Below are 21909 nucleotides of genomic sequence, written 5' to 3' on the forward strand. Positions count from 1 at the left end.
TGAAATGATGGATCTTCCCAAATGAAATATTTTGCTCCCCCCCCCCCCCCCGCAGTGGTAACACAGAATTGCTAAAAGATTCTGAAAAAGAAGTCCAGATACAATGTAAATATTTCAATATTTTCTAGAACATACGGTATTATATTTATAAGAAGGCAGATGCTGTTTTTCAAAACATTTTTTAAAAATCACAAAAAACCTCTCAGTTCTGTGCATCAAAAACTAAACAGCTAATTAATTCATACAGATTTATCACCTATCGCTGAATTGTTTTCCTTGCTGTATTATTTCTATGGTAACTGGCTAAATATTTGGGTTCCTGGGTCATAAAATCTAGCTCCCTGAAACACATATCAGACTTGTGACAGTTAAGCTTCTCACACTTTTTGACTGAGATGGTGCAATAGCATGGAATGTTTCTAATCACTCCAGCTCACCCAGAAATGATAAATGTTTACTTAAGATTGCAGGACAGTTGCAGTGTAACACTTAGAGAATGAGGGGAAATTGTAATTTTGCCAAGGATGGATACCCCACATGCACTTCATGAGACCTGCTGTGAACTGGAAAGTGATTCTGAGATACAGCAAGGAGCCCAGAGACAATTTGCCTGGTGGAAGTATGTGCAGTAGGCAGTGGATTGACAAACAAGAACTTGAAGAGAGAAACACGAAAAGGCTTTGAGGAAAAAGCAGCAGAGAACAGTAGTTGAGTCATGGCCAAAAGAGGACCCTGAACTATGCTTATTCCATGAACAATGCTTATTCCATGAACAGGAATGTTAGAGAAAGTGCTTAGAGTGGCTAACAAAAGTAGGACAGAGTGAGAAGTGTGCTAAAAAGAGAGCTCTGGTGCAACTACTCACAGTGGCTCAAGTAAAAAGGAGGAACAAAGGAGAAAATAGGGTTGGAGCATAACCTTACATTAGGATCTAGGGACATGAAGGTTATGTTCTACTGGCAAGGCAGAAGCTAGGAGGCAAGGGAGGTCTGGAGAGGCAATCAAAGGTTTTAAAGCTGCTACATTTAGTCTAGTGTCTAGACTTGGCAGGGCTACTGTGCCTTTCTGTGAGTTGTGGCTTCTAGTATAATTGAAGCATTGTTATGTGGCAACCCAAGGAGGCCGTGAGTGTTGAGAAACAGTCAAGAAGGGGGAGATGAATTTCACATAACTGTTTTGAACTTAGCCAATTCCCTTCTTTGCTGGCAGGCTTGAAATTGAATATTTAATGCTAGCATTTTGTGAAGAAGCTAATACAATTTTTTTTTAAAATCATGCTTCGTCTGGCAATCCTGTATATGTCTGCTCAGAAGTAAGTGCTATTGAACTTAACTGAGCTTAGTCCCAGGAAAGTGCAGCCTAGATATGATTAAAATACATTACTGAAAGTTGCTTAAAGCTTTCAGTGTTATTACAGTGTTAAGTAAATAAGTATTTTTTATTATGCATGATTATGTTTTAAATGGATTAAATTGATTGCTGATTATATGAAATATGCTCACTTGTGCATTGTGTGTTGTTAAACATAACAATTTCCCACTTGGACACTTACCTGTAAAAGAGATTCACAGGGCAGCCCCACAGTCAAACCAAAGCACTTTCAGGTTGGAATGTTCCAATATACCCAAAGGTGTTAACATACTCTGCCTCTACCCCATGCTGAGTATGGGGTTTCATATTTTCGTATCTAGAGCCAGGCATGTTTTAAGAGGTCATAAAGACTTTAGAACACTAGAAAGTTTCCCATGGGAAAGGCACACTGCCCCAAAGACATGTGGAGGATCTAGACAGCCCTAACTAAAGGCTAAATGGGTTTGCTGATCACTCCGTTCCCCCGCCTCCCCAGGCTGCCCACATATCCTTTCACAGTAGGGACTAAGAAAGTCCCACCACAAAGCAGTTTAAAGACCATGTGCCCTTCTCACCTTCATCTTTCACATCCATTCATCAATCTATCCAGGGGTTGTCTCAAATCTGATCAATGTTTTGTTACTCCAAAGTTAAAGCCAAGGGAAAATACTAGCCCTGGTACCAGGCTACTTGCCCTGGTGATTTAAAGAGGTACTTTCCGTCCTTTTTGCTTATAATGGGAGTTCAATGGCAGCAATTAGAGGAAGCAGCATCCTTCTATGATGGCTTATGCCAGAAAAACTGCTTAGAGCCTTCTAAAACTGCCTGACAAGTAACCAAGAATTAAAGCTATGATTTTGAACAGGCACATTTGCTATATTGTTTTAGATTAAAAGGTCATATTAGTACAGTTTAGGAAGGCAGAAATAAGGGCCCACTGTCATGGGGTACAAATATCATGCAGTTAGGATTCTGTGGTGTGGAACAACAAGGTAATTACTTGAGAAATGGCAATCATATATTTGTAGATTTCTAGGGAAATATTTGGATATTGAAAATGGGAGTATATCAATACCTTCTCATCCAGAGGAGCAACAAAAGAAACGTGACTCTTCCACGAAGGGCTCAAAAAGTACAATTTTGTAGCCACATACTCCAACACACAAATTAATTGGTATTATTCATGGATAGGATAACCATGATTTTAGTATTCCCATAATAAAATTTGCTTTCTGATTATTATGAATTAATCTGTCACTGTGCCAGCATGGTGTAGTGGTTTGCATACTGGACTACAACTCTGGAGATCTGGAAAACATCCGGGGTAGCCATGTTGGCCATAAAGCTTACAACATGTATATTGTGCTCTTTTTTTTTTCTTTTTTTTTTTTTGGCCCAATAATATCACTGTTTGGTGGATTTTTGATGTTACTGGATGTTTTCTGGATTTCAAGGTACCACATTATAGCTGCAACAGCGGAATTCTAAAGAGAGAGCCAGTGGATTGGGACTTTACTATTTGAGGTTTGAACCTGCAACAAAGGAAAAACTTTTTGTTCCTCTTAAATTGGGGTTGGATTAGCATGTTTTACCTCAACACCACCTAAAACATTCCTGATGCAAAAGCATGAAGACTTCTTGAAATAGTGTCTTCTGCCTAACAGAGGCCTGTGGCCTCACAAAGGATGGAGACATACAGTATAGGATTGCAAAGGAAGTAACTTTTTGTTTTGGAAATGGATGTTAAACTTCCTGAACTTTAAGAATCTCCCAGTAACCACATAGCCAGGAGGAGGAGGTGCCAGCCTGCAAGATATACCCCTCCATACCAGCTGAACTAAGAACAAAAAGAGCAAAATGCAGGGCTATGACCAAGATCTTCAATTTTTTTTCTCCTATATGGTTTTTAACACTTTGCCTGATGAAGAAGCCAATGGAGCTTCGAAAGCTTGCAACATGTATAGTGTGCATTTTGGTTGGTCCAATAAAAGCATCACTGTTGGGTGGGTTTTTGATGTTATTGGATCTGTAGATCTGGGTTCAATTCCCCACTGGGTGACTTTGGATGAGTACTCTGTCCCAGAAAGCCTCATGATAGATTAAACAAGCTAACTTGTTTTCTGCTGCTCCAGAGACTAGGACCCGGAGCAATGGATGCAAGCTACAGGAAAAGAGATTCCACCTCAACATTAGGAGGAACTTCCTGACAGTAAGGGCTGTTCGACAGTGGAACAAACTCCCCCGGAGTGGAGTGGAGTCTCCTTCTCTGGAGGTCTTTAAGCAGAGGCTGGATGGTCATCTGTTGGGGATGCTTTGATTTAGATTTCCTGCAGAATGGGGTTGTGCTGGATGGCCCTTGGGGTCTCTTCCAACTCTAGGATTCTATGATTCTATGATTCTGTCTGTCCCAGAATGCCTCATGATAGGTTCACTTTAAGGTCACCATAAGTCAGAAATGACTTGTAGACACAAAACAACAATAGCAAACGGTTCTGTTCAATGTGGCACCTGATAGTAAGTCGGAGGTTTTGAAAAAGAAATGTTAGTGGCTGAATTTATTTTCTGGGTGAGCAATTATGCTACAGAAGTAGGTCCAGATACCTACTTGATAGCTTGTCAGTTGTCAGTACAACGTCACTTTGACGGCATTGACAGCAATTGCCAGTGTACGTACCGTAGGATAAGGAAGAGAATGCTATGTCTTCAATGTAGGTAAAGCAAAGTCTCTATGGGTCTGCTGTCTTTTCAAGAGCACTGTTTTATCTTAATACCTTAAGAAAGAATAAGGCCTCTCCTTAAGGACTGAGTCAGCCAGAAATCAGACCAAACTCATAGAATCATAGAATTGACATAGAAGACCATGGATCCTCTCTCCTAGCTGTCTGTGTAAAGTTTTTTTTCCTTCCACTATTGGGTCCTTGCACTATTTACCTTGTTCCCTCTATAATAGCTTGAATATTATCGCCAGCCCTTGATGAACTCCTGCCTTCCAAAGTACTGTCTCCCTCCCCCACATAACTCAGTTTAAAGCCCTTCTGATCAAATTGTTGAGACTACTGGCAAAAACATTTCTGCCAACTGGCGTGAGGTGCCACCCATACCTTGCCAGAAGCCCCCATCATGGATCTCTCCTGAGACTAGATATTCCTGGCACCATTGTTCTCTTAACCAACCAATCTGACTGCAGTACTTCCATCCATCTAGTGGTACAATCCTGCTGCATCCTTTACAACAAACCTGTAAGGCATGTTGCTAGTATTATCACCACACTGCATGTGGAGGCACATAAGGGCTAAAAGAGAGTGGCTTGCATAAAGACATCTATTAAATACATGGCAGATCCAGGATTTACATCAAGAATTTTAAAGTATAATCTCTTATGTTCTTAACACCAGTTCTCAGTGTTAAGAATAGACCTAATTGCTTCTAGGCATAGATTGGTGTTGTGTGTTCTTTTTTTACACATATGTTTTAACAGCTTGTGGCCAGCTGCCCATATTTCTGGGAGTTGTGGCCACATTGGTTGCCATGATTGACCATCCCTCATACATTTGGAGAGGGCCACACAGACTTTATTTGTTTCTTCCCAGATGGGGTCATTTAGCAGGCAGCTTTCAAGATACGATGCTTTAATGCCATACTTGTGGGTGGTGGACTCTGGGATGAATGGGATTTTTTTTGGAAGTAGTTTCCTTCTTGCCTCATCTTCACTGCCAAGATCTCTCCAGAACTCTATTATGGATAATAACCACCAAAACTGGCTTAAGACATTATGGTGCCTGAATGTGCAATAAATGATCCCATGACCCATTCAAATAATGATGCCATCCTTCCTGTCAGTTACAGTCTGACTACAACCTAGATTCCAGAGGTCAGCAAAAATATAAATGACAGCATTATCTCCAAGGTCTGCTCCAAGGGGAATCGTTGCATAAACACTTCTCCACATCACTGGAAGTAAAGATAAAATAACAACAAATCAAATAAATTTTCATGATAATCCAAAATCTGCAGCCTGAGACACCTGGTTCATCCTGATGAATAGTAGAATTGCAGCAGATAGGGTTCCTGGATGTCCTGTTTTGCATGCAACATCCTGTATTTGGGATTCTAAAATCTCATCCTGTATTGGGATGACACAGGATATCCAGAATCCTCTATTTGAGAGTGGGCACTAGTCACGTTTCCACCAGATTTACTCTCAAACAATTAGTATGGATGCAGCAATCAAACCTTATCTACCCAAACACTAGGATCTATTAGTTGGAATTGTGGCTGGCTTCACTCTGTTCTTCCTCATCTTCATCTAGTCAGGCTGACGACAAGCAGCAAAATAATATTTTCAGTCTGTGATTGTGAATCTGCCATTGCGAAGTTTGCATTGGTTTTAGGATTCCTGCAAGATATGAAATATCACATGAGCTCTGACATCTCACAAGAAGCCCTCCTCTTGCTAGACTTGAGACAGCCTTCTGTAGGCCTGCCTCAAGCTTCCCATATTAATCTAGAGGAAGAATGGATTAAAATTGAACTTTGGGGGTGTGGAAGTGATTGAGGTGTTGTGGAATGCTATCCACTCTTCCCCTTTCACTATCATTTCCCTTATCAGATAAATGTTGAAAATTCTTATCTTCTGAAAGCATGGAGCTAGGTAAAAGCAATGGTAGTGCTGAAAGTAGTGGCCAGTGAATAGCTCTTAGGCTGCATCTGCTCTGCAGAAATAACGCAGTTTAGCACCACTTAAACTGCCATTGCTCAATTCTATGGAATTCTGGGATTTGTAGTTTTGTGAAATATTTAGCTGCCTCTGTGAAAGTGCTTTGCTACCACAAAACTACAAATCCCAGAATTCCATACTATTGAGCCATGACAGTTAAAGTGTTGTCAAACTGCATTGTTTCTGCAGTGCAGATGCTGTCTTAAACCATAGTCGGCTTGGCTGTCATTTGCAGTTTTGCTGTACTTTAGACAAAAGCTGATCTCCACACTCCAGATTGACTTATGTAAAGCGTGCATATGCCTCCTCTGGTGGCAGGCTTGTTATATTCAAGTGCCCCAGACACAGGCAACGTCTTTGGCATATTAATGAAAACAATCTGTAGGACATATTTTCCAGGACATATTTTACATTTCTTTCAACCTTCTGACCAGGAAGAATTCTAAAATGTCTTCCATTTTGAGCATGACTAAGAAGCCCACTGAGTAGCACCATGTTTGCTGTTCCCCTTCAAGAACTTCATCTACTTGACAGCCTGTCCTCACTGCAAATTGGAGGATAGGTTGGGTCCTTCTAATGTTCGTTCTTAGGAGCAGCAGTAAACAAAACCTACCCCAGGGCAACAAACATTTAAGGCAATGAGTTGCTTGAGGACACAGTGCAAATGTTGAAATGGTTTGTTCCTTAATTTCAGCCCAATGGACAAATGAAAGGAATAATTTAAATGTAGATTTAGTCAAGGGTTAGTTACTTGTAAAGTACAATTTCATGCATTTGTCTTGCTTGGTGTTCTATATTGCAAGCCAACAAGGGATTTTAGCAAAGATTGGTTCATCTGGAAAATATGGTTGAGTACCTAATAAAACACAGTATATCTAATATGGCTGTAAATAAACCATATGAATCAAATTATATTAATATAGTAATATATTAATATCCTACCTTTTTCTTGAATGTCCTACATTTTGAGGTACCATGTTTTCCTTTCCAGCTACATCTGGTCACTCTGCCTTAGGAGAGCACATCCCTGGGCACCAGTTTGCAAGACACACTGTGCTCCCCTAAGAATGGCATCCGCATGGGTAGCATAGAGCACTATGAAGCAGGCTGTCGTGAATGCAATGATATTCATTTTATGCCTTCACACTACTCATGCAGATTGTGGACATGACTGGTATTTTGTTAGTCAGCCTTGTGAGGAAGCTCATTTAATCAGTAGAATGTATAAATTATTGTTAAAAATAGAACAGAGTTAAAAATTAGAAAGTATTTTAACAATAATTTATACATTCTACTGATCAAATGAGCCTCATCATTTGTACACATCTGTAATCCAAATTCTGTTTTTCCTTGTTCAAACCCAATTTTTTTTATTCTTTTTAACTTTCAATCAGTTGTCTGTAACAGATACCATTGAAGGTCTTCGGCCTTCCACAGCAGCTCCTCATTAGATTTAAATCTATATAAACCATTTCCCAATTTCAACAAATGTTGGTAAGTCAGCCAACTTTCCTTCCCAAACTTCTCAGTTTAATCAAAGGCTTCTTGTGTAAATATCCAGGATGGGGGCTGTTTGCTCCAAAGTCTTTCCCTGATAACATTACTGTATGGAGATCTTGTAATGTGTTCTTAGGAGTTTATCAGACAAGGGAAATTGGAAGTATAATCCAATGGCAATCCGAACGCAATCATGGGGTTTCACGTTATTGCATGATAGACTACCACAGGCAATTTCGGGCAATGGGAAGTCAGTCCGAAAGCCATCATGGGGTTTCACGTTATTGCGTGATAAACTCCCACACTCAATTTTGGACAATGGCAAGCTATTTTTGGGCAATGGGAAGTCGGTTCGAGCGCAATTCGAATTCACATAAATTCACTGTACTAGCGTATTCACGTGAATGCATTCTGGCCCCACTTAAGAGAAATTCCTTCTGTGTGATAAACTCCCAAGAAGTGGGAAATATGACTGATCCTGCAATTGAATCTTGTTTATCAAAAGAAAGCAAAGGCAGGCCTTTGAGGCTAAATGTCTGTCAACAGAGTGAATTCTTCTTGGATTAGGAGAAGTACATTCTGATGTTATCACCCTGCACAAGAAACATTACCTTTGGTTGGGTTCTCATCTACACACCAAAAATCTGGCCTGAATTCACGTACAGGTCAATGCCACTATTCTCATTTTTTGACTCGGTAAATCTGCTTGCTTTGACCTGAAAGGGAAACACTTTTCAGTAATTTGAAAAAGAAACGGAAGACAAAACAGTTATACCTTTATTATTCAGTAGGGTGTATTTGAAATATTTTCAAAGGTTTGTGGATATATAGGGACAGCCAAAACAAATGCCCTTCTGTCAAAAATGTGGTTTGCTTCTGCCAAACTATTTTTCATAAGTAGGAACGGTAAAAGGAAGTCAGAGATCATGGATCACTTTAGCATTCATAACGTTTCTAAAGGATGTACTGAAAATATATGACAGCTTTTGAAGCCAGCATGCCCCAATGTCACTCTAATATTATAATCTTACCCATAACTCCTCATTGTAAAAGACCAGTGGTCCCTTTGTATGCATGCACCATAGCAGGGAGGCTGTTCTAGCATTGTAGAATTCCCAAGTATCGGCCCATGCTTTGTGAATTGTGTAGGGGTTGTCTTTCCTATGGAATTCATATCTTTGGCTTGTATGTTGCAGCTCAGGAATGCCTTCATAGGCATTCACTGATATGGCTGCACTGCAGAAGTAATAAAGCACAGTTTTTTAAAGTTACTACTGGGATGGCAGCTGCCTATTTTTTGTTCCTGATGGCTCTCAGAAAGGAAGGAGTCCTATTTTGCCTTGATTAACTGTTTTCTGGATTTGGGCTTCTTTGGAATGCTTCCGTTTGGGTTGTTAGCTATTACAGAATGCTTGCAGCTAGCATTTTGTTTGTTAAATTATCCGGGAACATCTTGCCTGATGGACCAAACTCTGGATCCCCTGATTCTGTATGTAGCACACATACTGCATGTATTAAGTCCCAGCTCCAGCCAGTCATGAGTACCCATGAGATATCTGCGCAGATTGGCTTACTCAGTACAGCAGCATAAGTGCCCAGGTAAAGTCTGATTGCACCTGTTTGAAACCAACAGCCAATCGTGCTGTTTTATGCTCATGAATTGCATTCCTATAAATGCCCCCATGTGAACTGAGGATTTTATTAAGGATGTTCTGTATCTGGGGTCTTATACAAAATTATGTATTCCAAAACCATTTTCATAGCTTTGTGTTTATGATGACATGAGATGGTTAAAGCTCAACAGATCTTGGTCTGGTCCATATCTAAATAACAATCAATCTAATGAGTTCTATGTAAGCCACTTTGAGTTTTCGGAAAAAGACAGCATAGGGATGCTTTAAAAAAAAGAAGAAGCCCAGGACATAAGTTATTGTTAAACTGAAGCTCCATCGCTGGCAATCTATTGGACATTTACAGATAAGATTGCCATCTTGTGGTTGCAAAGTTATACAGATAAGAGGCATTGCTAATAATGCACTTAATCCACAGTAGTCTCCCCATACCAGCATTCTTGCCACATTTAACATGTATCGCTATACCAATCATGGTCTATTTTCAATACATACCCACTTCCTCCTACTGGAATTATAGGTATGGCTAGTGTTATTTTTCCTCTTTGTGATAGTGCACACATCTGTCACAAGCACAGTGCACCCTCGTATCAAATCTGTATGCATGCCCTCTCCCCACAGGTGCATATCTTCCTAGTTGGGTTAGATATAATAACTAATTTGATATTAGTCTCTAGATGTCATGGTCAAAACCATGGCTGAAACCAGGTATCCAAACTCCAAACTTGTAGCTTTATATTCAACATCCATAAGAAATATAAACTGAAGCCTTCTTTCAATGTTTGGTTTGGGTTGCAAAGCTGGGTTGCTGCTACTATTGTTCAGTTTGTCATTCATGATCACTTAGTAAACAGGAAACTAGAGAGGAAATAAGGTGAACTGAAATTGTTGGAAGTTGACTTCCAAATAATGGGCATGAGCAAACCAAAATTATGCACTGTTCAGTTACACCATGGAAGATTCTGTTATAAATGATCTTATGGAGATCCACTTTTTAAGGAATAGAATAGAATAGAATTTATTTACAGTCTTTGACCAAAAAAATCACAAAGTTACATAAGTATTGACCAATAAAATCACATTTACAAAACTAATAAATCTAAATAAAATCAGATTAAAATATAAATGTACAAGTAAAGAGGAAGCAGTGCACACCAACATAAAGGAAGCAGTTTCCCTCATTTAACAATAGTTCTGGTCCTTGATCATTTGTTTGCATGTAGCAATGACAGCAGCACAAAATCGAGCCATGTTCTCAGTTATTTGTGGATCTACATCCTCAAGTAGTAATGACAGGTAGTGATTAGCTGTTCGACCCGGGAATTTTTGTAAGATTGGCTAAATTAAAGAGGAGCACACAGCACGATAGAATGGGCAAAACAGTATGATATGCTGGAGCGTTTCAACTATCAGAGCATGAGCATGTCTGGTTCTCCTATGGAAGCTTCTTGTTGTAGCCGCTTTGATTGTCTTGTCACAGAAAAGCGGGATATAAATAAAAGTTTTATTTATTTATTATTTGTATTTTCCTTCCAACACTGCAGAGAGAAGAATGTTAAAGCGAGCTGCAGAGAAGGCTGCCCTAAATTTGGGTACTATTAGCTTGGTCAAATATCTTGGCCTAGCAAAGGTCATTTCCAAGCTTCCTAAAACTGAGATGTTCCTGATTTTACCCCTATGATTTTATAGCTCTATATCCCAGATACGTTGTCTGAATACTGATTTTGCCCTTTCATGGCCCATTTGTATCAGGGTAGTTTGCAAGAATCCACATTTACTCAAGATGCTGTCCAGGAAGAGGAGAAGTTATCTAATAGGACCAGGGGAGTCATCCTGCATGGGGCAAATGAAAGTTTAAGCCAGAAGTTAATGATCAGAATCCAAACTTGTGCTTTGATAGTAATCAGGCTCGCCTCAATGCGCATTGTTGCATTTAACACAGAACATGGTACTGAAAAAATACCTCTTAGAAATTTTATCTGTATTATCTTATCAAATTTATTATAGGTACAGATTTGAGCTCCATATAGTAAGACTGAGATCATTTTGGTTTCAAAAACTTCAATGGCAGCTGGTATATAATGCCCTATTTTGGTATAGAAAAAACTCAGCTGTCATATTCCTATAAGCATTTTTAATTGCCAATTCTGCCTGAAATTTCCATGCCCCTGATGCCTAAAAGACCACTCCTAAATATTTAAAGCAGTTTACCTGCTCGATTATTACTCCATTTATTTGCCATTTTTGAGTAGGTTTTTGTTTAAAGACTAATACCTTAGTTTTATTGTAATTTAGGGTTAGGGCTTTATTGTGGCAATATATAGCAAGTTGTTTAAGGAGTCTTCTCAGGCCAATTTCCGTATAAGATAATAAAACAGCATCATCTGCATATAGCAGAATAGATATAGAGTGACGGGCCAGTTAAGGCGAATGGAAGGATTTTCCTTTTAAGAACCCTGTTAAAAAGTTAATACTGTATACAAGTTAAATAATAGAGGGGCTAAAATGCAGCCCTTCTTTACACCTCTGTGAGTTGAAATAGCATTTGTGAGGTGTCCCTTGTTATTATAATTAATTTTGAGGCTCGTGTGTGTGTGTGTGTATACAGGCCCTGAATAAGTATTAATAACCTTTTATCTATGGATAGATCCTGCAGTTTTCTCCATAATAGATCTCTATCAATTAAATCAAAGGCAGATTTAAAGTCGATAAATGCTGTATAGAGTTCACCTGTGTGTGAGGCCATGTATTTCTCAGTCAGATGTTTCAAAATGAGCCCCTGATCCAATGTTGAACGACCAGGTAAGAAACCTGCTTGTTCTTCTAGGAGGATGTTACCTACTGTAGCTCTAGCCAGTCCTGTAACTTAAAGTACAAATGGTTGGCATATGATTTACTAATTACACTCAGTAGACTGATTGGCCTATAGTTCTCTGGATATGAGTGGTCCCCTTTCTTATAGATGGGAATCACTATAGCTACTGCTCAATCTTTAGAGAAGATAGCTGTTTGATCAATACAGATAAACAAGTGTGCCAATATTGGTGCCCTCCATTTTTAGGTAATATATATTGGTTCACTTACTGCAAAATGTGATAAAATAAGACAGTCCTGCTACATATGGTCATCATCCTACTAATGTGTGGATTGGTACCTAGCACTTCTGTCACAAGGTTGTGTCCTAATGGCACCATTAAATGCTATAAATGTCTAGTCTGAGATAGGGTCCACTCAGTTCACTGTCATGAAAGTATGCACAAGACAGCAGCATTAAACATTGTTTATATCTGCCACTTAAATCAATAGCAATAATATAATTCTGGCACAATAGTATCCAAAATGTTTAGGACTGGACTCTTCAAAATAAATTCTTCAGGATTCTAACATCTTTCCAGTAATTGCTCGGCACACAACTAGATGTGGGATTGTATGAACTGTTAGAATATATTTAGAAATCTGGATAAATGTTGGAAAAGAACTAATGTCAACACACAATTTTGCCCTGAAATAAATTTAGACTACATGCCTGCTTATGTTATGTTTGACACTGCCAAAAGGAGAGTGGCATGGTTTCAAACGAACACCCCAAAACCTCAAATAGTTCATGAGACTGCCAGGAATGTGTTATGTCCAGTTTCTAAAATACAGTTTTTAAAAAACCATTTCATTTATTAAGATTCAGTAGGCCTCCCCTTCTATCTGAATACTTGAGCTGCTTTAGGTTTATAGCAGGAAAAGAGTAATTGGACAATATGCTTTTTCTCCAAAACAAATAAAACTATTGTAGAAATGAATTATCTGACCTGGAAGTCTGAGTGCAGGATTTGGCTTGCTAGGGATTTGGCTTACTGAGCTTTAAGAATAGACAGTCTAGGTCAATCACTTGACATACCAAATGAGGTTGAAGTGTGATTCAAAAGTATGAAAATCCTTTTACTTTACATGTGTTTATTTAAACCATCTAATACTACCCTTCAATTCAAAATTTCCAGTGTGGTTACAGTAACTCATAAAAGTTACTTTTAGCCTGAATCGCTTTCCCAGCTTCATGAAGACCACATTTTCTGTCCCCTAACACCGTTTCTTTCCTCTTCTGTGGCTAATTTCTGCATTTTCACGGGTCATATTAAGCAGACATATTTCTTGACAAGTGAAATAGTCTTGCTTCACAGGATTTTCGGGCCGTTTTTGGTAGACCTAATTAAGGTATTTCCAATAAATGGATTTGGAAATTTGCCTTAAGGTCAACATGGATACCCCTGCTGGCTCTTACAGTATTGCCTCCACATACCTTCCTTTGGGATTCTACAGTTCCTTAACATCTAATACATGGAACAACATGGAATGAAGAAGAGGCCATGGAAAAAGCTCAGTATTTTCTAATCCCATTGATATTAAGACACAGAAGCCTGATACAGACAGGCCAAAATAAAGCTGCTTTGAGTCACTTTGGAGGTATGCTGTTTTTTTAGATTGTAAGCCTGAGGGCAGGGAACTGTCTATTATCCCCTCTGTTGTAAGCCGCCCGGATTCCCAGTGATTGGGCAGCATATAAATAAATCCTATTATTAAATGATACATGCGTCCTAAGAGTCCAGAAGTCACATCGAAGCCACGCTCCAGTTTTAAGGACTGGAGTGCAGCTTTGGTGCAGCTTCCAGACTCTTAAGACGCATGCATCACTGAAACACCATAGCTCCAAAGTGACCTGAAGTGGCTTTATTTTGGCCTGTCTGTATAGGGCCAAAAGCAAACACAATATGTCAGAATCATGAGCCAATTCCTAATTCTTACTCATTGCATTTTTATTATTTCTTTTGCTATCTTCTTACCTTGGGATGTGGGGAAGTTCAAATGCACCAAGTGCAAGTTGATAGCCATTATTGCTGGCTATAAATTAGCTCAGCCAAGACAGCTCCAAACACTTCCTTATGACCTAGTCCAATGTGGAGATTTGTGAATCCCTGAACTTTGGCATTTTGCAATTGTGATTTGCCCTCAAGTCAGCTTGCCATGAAAACTCAGTGCACATGGCCTCAAACACCCCAGCTGAGCCCAACAATCATCCTTAACCCCAAAGTCACCTTATTCTGTCTTCTCCACCAATCCCATGCAAGTCCTGAGCTCCTCTTTGTTCCAGATACTGAGAGCTTTATAGAACTAGACTCTTCTTCTGCTACAATAGTGTATCTCTAAAAATGATATTCAAATGTGATTGCTCTCTTTCCTCTCACACTTTTGGAAACATTCTGTGATGTCCTGTCTTTACCTAAATCAACAACCAGGCTTCGTGGATGAACCAGAAAGAGTTCATGAGAGCAGATCAGTGCAGAAGCCATTTCTTGCCAGTACTGGCTCAGACATGTTAGCACTATTATAAGTCCTCTAAAGCAGTACCACACCCCCCCCTTCAATTGTCTCCATTCCTATTCTCAAGTCAAATGACTTTGGAACTTCTCACTAACAACCTGTGTCTGAAACTCCCATTCCCATTTCCACAACTAGGCCTAGCACCTGCTAATAACAACAAAAACAAGAATACAGCTATCAATAATAGCAACAAGCCTTAAGCAAGAATAAGCAATATCAATAACATCAGTCTTTGAAATCATGGCAGAGAGAACCTGCATAGGAGACTCTGACACATTCCAAGATTACAATGCCCATTTGAGTGAAAATCTTCTCACCCATAGCATTTGAGACTGCCTACCCACTTCCTCCTCCATGGCATTCTCCTCACCCCTTTTCCTAGTTTGGTGTGCATACATAGCACACACACACACATATATATATAAAATGCCAAAAAGCAAACCTTGAATTTGACATTTTATATAAGGAGCTCCATTTCACTATGCCAATGTATATAATGGGACAATGTATATAATGAGACTTGGAAGTTTATCGCACTGCGTTCTGAGACCGTTCTCATCACGTGATGAGAACGGAACGCATTTGAGTATACCGCACAGTATGTGTTCCAATCGGGTTCTCAGAACGCTTAAATGCGTTCCAAATGTGTTCCAGGAGGGTACAGATATGAATGTGTTCCCAGAGAGCTGGAACGGGATGAGAACGTTCCAACAGAGGTGTGTGCGGTATTCTTATGTGTTCTCAAATCCGTTCTCGCATTCCTCCGTCTCCTGATTGGCTGAAAGAATGCCCTTCCCTTTTAGTCCTCCAAAGTCCTAGAGCGTACTAATTTTTTCTTTGCTCTCCCATGTATGACGTGCCCCCGTCTTTGACAAAAGGATTTTATCCTATTCTCTGCATACACACACGTGTGTGAGGTTTTTTTTCTGTGCACGGGTACAAAAAAGCAGAAATGGAGATATTACATAGACATAATGCATAGCACTAACTATCACAGGTTGCATGTTTGCAAACTGTTACCGAGTCGCAAAAGCAGAGGATACAAGTGTCTCCGGAATTGTCACAGAGTGACTTCTGTCGCCAGCATATTGCAATGTGTCTAGACATATTTATCTCTGGAGTTGTGTAAGTGACCCATCTCTGTTGTGTGTATGCACAATACACCATGATATCCGGGGGCTGGGGTTTAAAGGACATCTGGGGTCCGCGGATGCAGCGACACCGAGGGCAGCACTAGGAAAAGGGGGGAAATATTCTGAGGGGGGGGGGGGGAACCTGGAGGTTTCTCAGTTTTTTGTCTTTTTAAAACCTCTGTCTGTCGGGCTCTGAGGATTTGGGGCTGGCCTCCCTGCGTGCTTATGACAGATTGGGCTTTTTCCAGCTCGGCTTTGGGGCTTCTCCTCCCCTTGCAGATGATTGACAGAGGAAAGGGAGGCATTTAGGGGCAAATTTAGACTGGGGATTGGTTGTTTGGGGTCACATGTACGGAGGCAAGGAGACTATTGGATGGCCGGGTTTTGGGTATTGAAGCCATGGAGGCCATAATGGATGAGGGGTGCTGGAATGCTGGGAAATATATGCAAATTAGCTTTAAATTTTGGACAAAACGAGCTCATAACAGCAAAAGGAGCGGGTTGTGGGCAGCAGGACAAACGGTATAGGATCGACCATATAGAAAGAGATGTCATAGAGCAAGGAACGGCGATACTCGCCATGACACGAAAGACAGTGGAAATGTGTGGGGTCTGGGTTGCTCTTGATGCCAAATTGCTCAGTCGTGGCTCCTGTCATGGGAGCTCGACATGCCGCTGTATGCTGTTATCCTTGTGGGTGACACAGAAAAGAAAGGAGTCGCCTGCAGCGGGCAGAATTCTGGAACAGCATTAAAGCCTCTCATGAGATGCTTTAATGGGCTGCCAGAAGACCGCTGACCAATATGATCCTGTTCTGATACTGTGTGACCTACAAGGATGACAGTATATTTCGGCCTGCACAAAAAGAGGCGGGGAACTTCCCCGCCTCACATTCTGGTAAAAGAAAAGAAATAGAAAAAAAACCCTTCCCTCCCCAGTGTCCCCTGAAGGTCTCTTCCATTTTGGGAGAAAGGGTGGGGGCCATGTAGAAATGCATGCAAGGCAGAGTTTCACACACTATAGACATCCATGGAGGGTGTACCGGGGATTGGCAGCATGCTGGCTAATATGCAAATGGATCTGGTTCTTTGAACAGCATGAGCAGCCCAAAGAAGAGTGTTAACTAAGCCAAAATTACATCTGAGGAAGTGGGTTTATGTGTAATGTTGACCATGGTTTTCATTGCTGGCTGGTAAACTTATTTTCAAAGAACTATTCTCCCTCCAGCATTTTACAAAAGGGATCATTTCTGGATTTCAGGAATTATGTTCTTTTTCATCTGTAATCTGTTATGCATTTGAGAAATTATTTCATATTCAGAATTTAACTAATATTAGAATTTGTTTATAGTACTGCACAATTTGCCACTCAAAACTTACCATTGCTGATGGATCATGAAGCAAACATGTATATCAATACTCTCTGCCTGAATATTATTACTATTATTACTGTTAAGCTTTATTTGCAAAGTGCTGAAAGTTTACACAGCAATGTATTTCCATTGCTTTTAATTGGGATGATTTTTATTTTGTAGAACATTTCTACTTGCATGTATAAAACAACATGTATGGCCACTCTACCATGCATTTGGGATTGTTTGAATGAAGACACTTCTTGGTCACAAAGTACATGTAAAGGCTGTCAAACAGAAGCAGTATGATGTGGGCTAACTTTACAGGGGCCTACTGGTAATACGTCATACCTGCATCTACCTTGACTGTTTGGAATGCTAGCTTTTCACAGCTAAGCGAATTTGATATCTGGATTAAGGTTGTTATGTTACCTCTATCTTTATGAAACTATGTACCTTTGATGCTCTTGGCAGTGTGTATTTCCTGTACTTGGTGGCATGGTATTCAAGAAATTATCAATCTGCCAGTCTGAACAGCTATTTTTATATAGAAGTAAAGGACACTACTGTTAAGCATGGCAACAGATGTGAGTTATTAATTACAAACTGCGTTTATTACACTGCGACGCAATACAACAAAACAATCTTCTAAATCTGTAATAACAAACAAATGATTACCCAGAAATTGGGGATTCACACTTGTTAAAAATAAAGTCTGGTTCCCTTGGAACAACATATATGTACCATATGCAACTTTGGATGCCAGTCAAAAAAAGGTTTTATAAAAAAAACAGAAATACCCTTTTTAAAAAAAGGACAATCATAACTTCGTTAACATCGATCGATGCATGTTATTTGAAAACAAAATAACAGCCATCTTACATTAAGAGTACAGTACTGTGTCCAAACTCTAAACTTGTATTCAATAACAATGCAGTAATAAAAACATGTGTGAATACAATTAAGTGTTGGATGTTTTCTGCAGATGCAATTCAATTATATTTTCGATTTTCTTTAATCTGCCATTCATTTTCTGTAGTACTCCCACAATTTTCCGATTGATGTTTTCCTGCGTTTTCAAGGAAGATTGCACTGTACAGACAAAAGATATATACAAAAAGCTTTTAATAAGACAGTTTATTGCAATGTATTCTCTGTTTAACACAATATGTTCATATATTTCTTTTTATTTACTGTCTTGAAAGTAAAGTTTTCGTGATATTCAGTTCTCCGGTATATAGATGTATGTTATTAATATAAACCTTAATCCTTATATGACCACCACTCTCTTTTGAAAAAGACAATGCATATTTATTTAAATTCACCTGACTGTTGAAGTTCAGTTATGTAGCTGGGTACAAGAGTTTGGGGTTCTGGCAAGATGTCTCTTGCCGATGGTCCCGACTGGATTCCACTACAGCAAGGTTCATCTATAGTATCTGCATGTTGATCAATATAAAAAAATCAAAGAGATAACTAGATCAGAAATTGTGCATTGATCATAGTAAGAATACTCTAGGAAAACTGCAGGTTGATAATACAACTAAAAATGTAGGACATCATAATTTCTCCATCTTTTTGCAGTTAGAAAAAAGTAAGAAAACAGAGTGGCAATGCTGTTGTCTAATAAATTTATCCTCCATATGTACACCCATCTATCCCTTCCTATGTTGGAAAAGTATGGCGACCTCAGGGCTGGTAGTCCATTGTAGTGTTTTTTTCTTTTGGAAACTGATAAGGGAAGTAGCCTAATATGATATTGATATAGTGACTGTCTTTAGCAACTGTTCCTTATGGCTACAACACTGGAGGAATTCCATGGCATACTATGCAACAATGAGCCCTTACTTGTAAAGCTACAAACTTACCCGAGGGATTTTTTTCCTGGGAGCCATGGTTCCCCGCCATAAGCCACAGCTCTTTCATTAGGGGGAAAAAGGGTGGTTGTTTTTCTTTGGGGGGTGATGGCCCAAAACTATTTAGACTGGCCAAAAATTTTTCACGCGTCATTTTGAACTTCCTGTACACCTCTTCGGCGGTGCGGTTGTAGCCATGCATTTTTAATTGCTCTGCTACCTCTCTATGCACAGGAAGAATGGGTACAGAACGGGACCTCATGAGCGTCTTTAATTTTCCGCTCCCCCTAACACTTCTCAGGAGCAGATCAATCTCCTTATTGACCCATTTGGATCCCTTCCTACGCGCCATCACTGCTTCCCAATAACTTCGGCCACTCCGAAAAGTCCAGCGGGAAGAGGGATTTGCAACGTCATCACTGTGCAGGGATTCTTGGCGCCAAAACTAGACTTGCGCCCTCTAGTGCTTTTACTGCAGTGCCGGGAGTTTGGGAGTGCAGAGAGCCAGCATCAGCAGCTAAGTGCTAACGCAGAAGTTTATTTCACAACCTCTATAATTAAATTGCAGACAGTATTATTTTATACTTTCTGTAATTAGGAAAGCCATGGATAGCCATGCAGTGACCGAAAGCAGTGCCTCCGCACAAGCAAGGGGGAGGGTGTGGAGTGCCAATGAAGTTTTGGCCTTATTGGAGATATGGAAAGAACAAAAATTGCAGTCCAAATTAAAAAAGAATTACAGAAATTTGGATAAATTTAAAGTTGTATCTGATGAAATGGCAAAGAGGAACCATGTCAGATCTGCCGAGGAATGCAGATCTAAATCAAAAAAATTGAGATTTGAGTACAGAAAGGTTGTGAAACACAATCAGAGAAGTGGAAGCAACCCTATTACATGTCCCTTTTATAGGGAACTAGAGGAAATCTTTCATGGGGATGTTAGCATCACCCCTAACAGGTTATCCCGAAGTCTTGATTTTGAAAGGGAGGGTGAAACCACAAATGTGAATCAAGAAACCGCATCCACCTCCATGGCTAACACAGGCGAAGGAAGCACCCAAGAAACAACTACCAGACAAGACAGTGATGAAGGCAAGTTGCCCATCTGTAATGCCTGAAGATTTCTGCTATGTGCATGACAACATTATTTTGTTAAAAAGACAAAGGCTTTACTCTTTTTTTCCCCTTGCATTTTTCAGATTCTGATGACACTTGTCTCGATGACACAGTCATTACGATACCTGTCACAATTTTGGAAAGTGGACCTACGCAAATAGCAGGTAGTCATATATAAATTTCTGTCAATTTCTGGATCTCTGTTTTCTTCATAAATATTGTGAACCTGTATATGTGTTCAAAAGAAATAACGTTGGTGTTTAATGCTCCACTTTGAAGGTGCGACTGGAGAACAATTGGGTGACTTGGAAAGACGTGCAGATGATACAAGCGGTACAAGCAATGGTAGGTAGCATCTGCTTTTCTAAGAAAATTCTTTGTCTACAACCCTTTACATGATGCTACCATTAGAAATAAATTTCCTTCCTGTGGGCTTAATCTATTTTCACTAATTTTTAAATTTCAGTACCTAACGATCCAGAGGACGAACCACCCAATGTATTGCTGTCTCCTGGAACAAGACTGCGTTCAAACAGGAACAGGAATCGTCGCGCCAGAAGAGGAGAACATATTGCGCGCACTATAATGCAGAGTGCAAGTCGAGAGGCCCAACTTACCCGGAGAACACAGGAACGGTTCATGGAAATTGTACACGACAGCATGAAAGACTGTAGGAGGACAGAAATGGAACTTGTACATATTATGGAGGAAGATGTAAGGAGAAGTGCACAGGACAGACAGAGAATGTTGCAGTACATGGAGACCATGACTGAACTGTACCGGAGGAAAGTAGATCATGAATGTGCACTTCCAACGGGGCAACATGATACTGTTGCCCAAGGAACTATGCACACATCATTCAGGGCATCTCCGTGTGATATTCCTCCTTCAACACCAGGCCCAGCTGTCTTTACAGATTTCCAGGAGCAACCATCCACATCAGATTTTGGTGGGAAATGTCAAGGGAACAATTCCCCTGAACTCTTTGATGAACTTCCTCCTGCTTATGCTCCTGATGGTTGTCCTGTCACTCCTAGTAGTGAAATTAGAGATGGTGACAACACAGTAGAGAACATCAACAGGGATGTTCAGAATGTTGTTGCAGTCACTGATCCCCCAGAAAATGAAGGCTGCATTGGAACCGTGCAATGTGTGAGCAATGCAGGAACATCTTCCTTGCAAGGCGCAGTTGCACCTGTTCAAAACCAAGATAAACCATGCAGTTCTCGTACTGGGAGGATAATCAAGAAAAAAAAAATATTTTCCCCATAAGGGAAACATATAGGGAAAAGGTTCTGTTTTGAAACCTCAGATATGTTTCAGCATTCTATGTTTACCCTGTTACGTGCCCTTTGTGACCGATAAAGAGGGACTTAAACCATTTCTCCTTGAACCACAGTAAAATTTCATTTTCATGTTAAGGAAAGGTTTTGTATGTCACCATGTATATATGGATATGTTCTCACCTAATGTATATACAGTGTATATAAATGCGTGCTTTGTTGACATAATGGAAAACAAGCCACCAGACGGTTTTTTTCCAAAAGAAAAAGGATATTTAATCGTGTTTTAAAATGTTAAGTTATATTGTTGATAAAATACAGCTGTGTTCTCAGAAATTGGTCTACCGTCCTTAATATACCTAAACATTTCCACAACAATAGCAACATTATTCAGCAATGGTTTCTAGAACAGCCTTCCTTTTGGTTTTCAAGGTAGGAAACATGATGTATTACTATAAATGTAATATAAACAAGCCATTTTTACACCATTGTTTTCCTATATTGCCAAAAAAGGATATTTGAAACATCAATATAGCAATTGTATAACACTTCAAAATAGATTTCCAAAATTTGGGTAAACCATGAAGCTAATCTATAACAATCGG

General features: G+C 39.7%; 1 long non-coding RNA gene across 1 annotated transcript; it reads left to right on the plus strand.

Annotated features, from left to right (window-relative positions):
• Positions 1–18642: 18642 nt before the first annotated feature.
• Positions 18643–21689, plus strand: LOC149319036 (uncharacterized). Its single transcript, XR_016280119.1, has 3 exons — positions 18643–20185; positions 20301–20366; positions 20488–21689. It is a non-coding gene; the product is annotated as an uncharacterized LOC149319036 (long non-coding RNA).
• Positions 21690–21909: the final 220 nt, after the last annotated feature.

The sequence above is a fragment of the Sceloporus occidentalis genome, unplaced genomic scaffold, assembly GCF_023333645.1.
Source record: "Sceloporus occidentalis isolate IW3139 unplaced genomic scaffold, rSceOcc1.0.p SCAF_2, whole genome shotgun sequence".
NCBI classification, from domain to species: domain Eukaryota; kingdom Metazoa; phylum Chordata; class Lepidosauria; order Squamata; family Phrynosomatidae; genus Sceloporus; species Sceloporus occidentalis.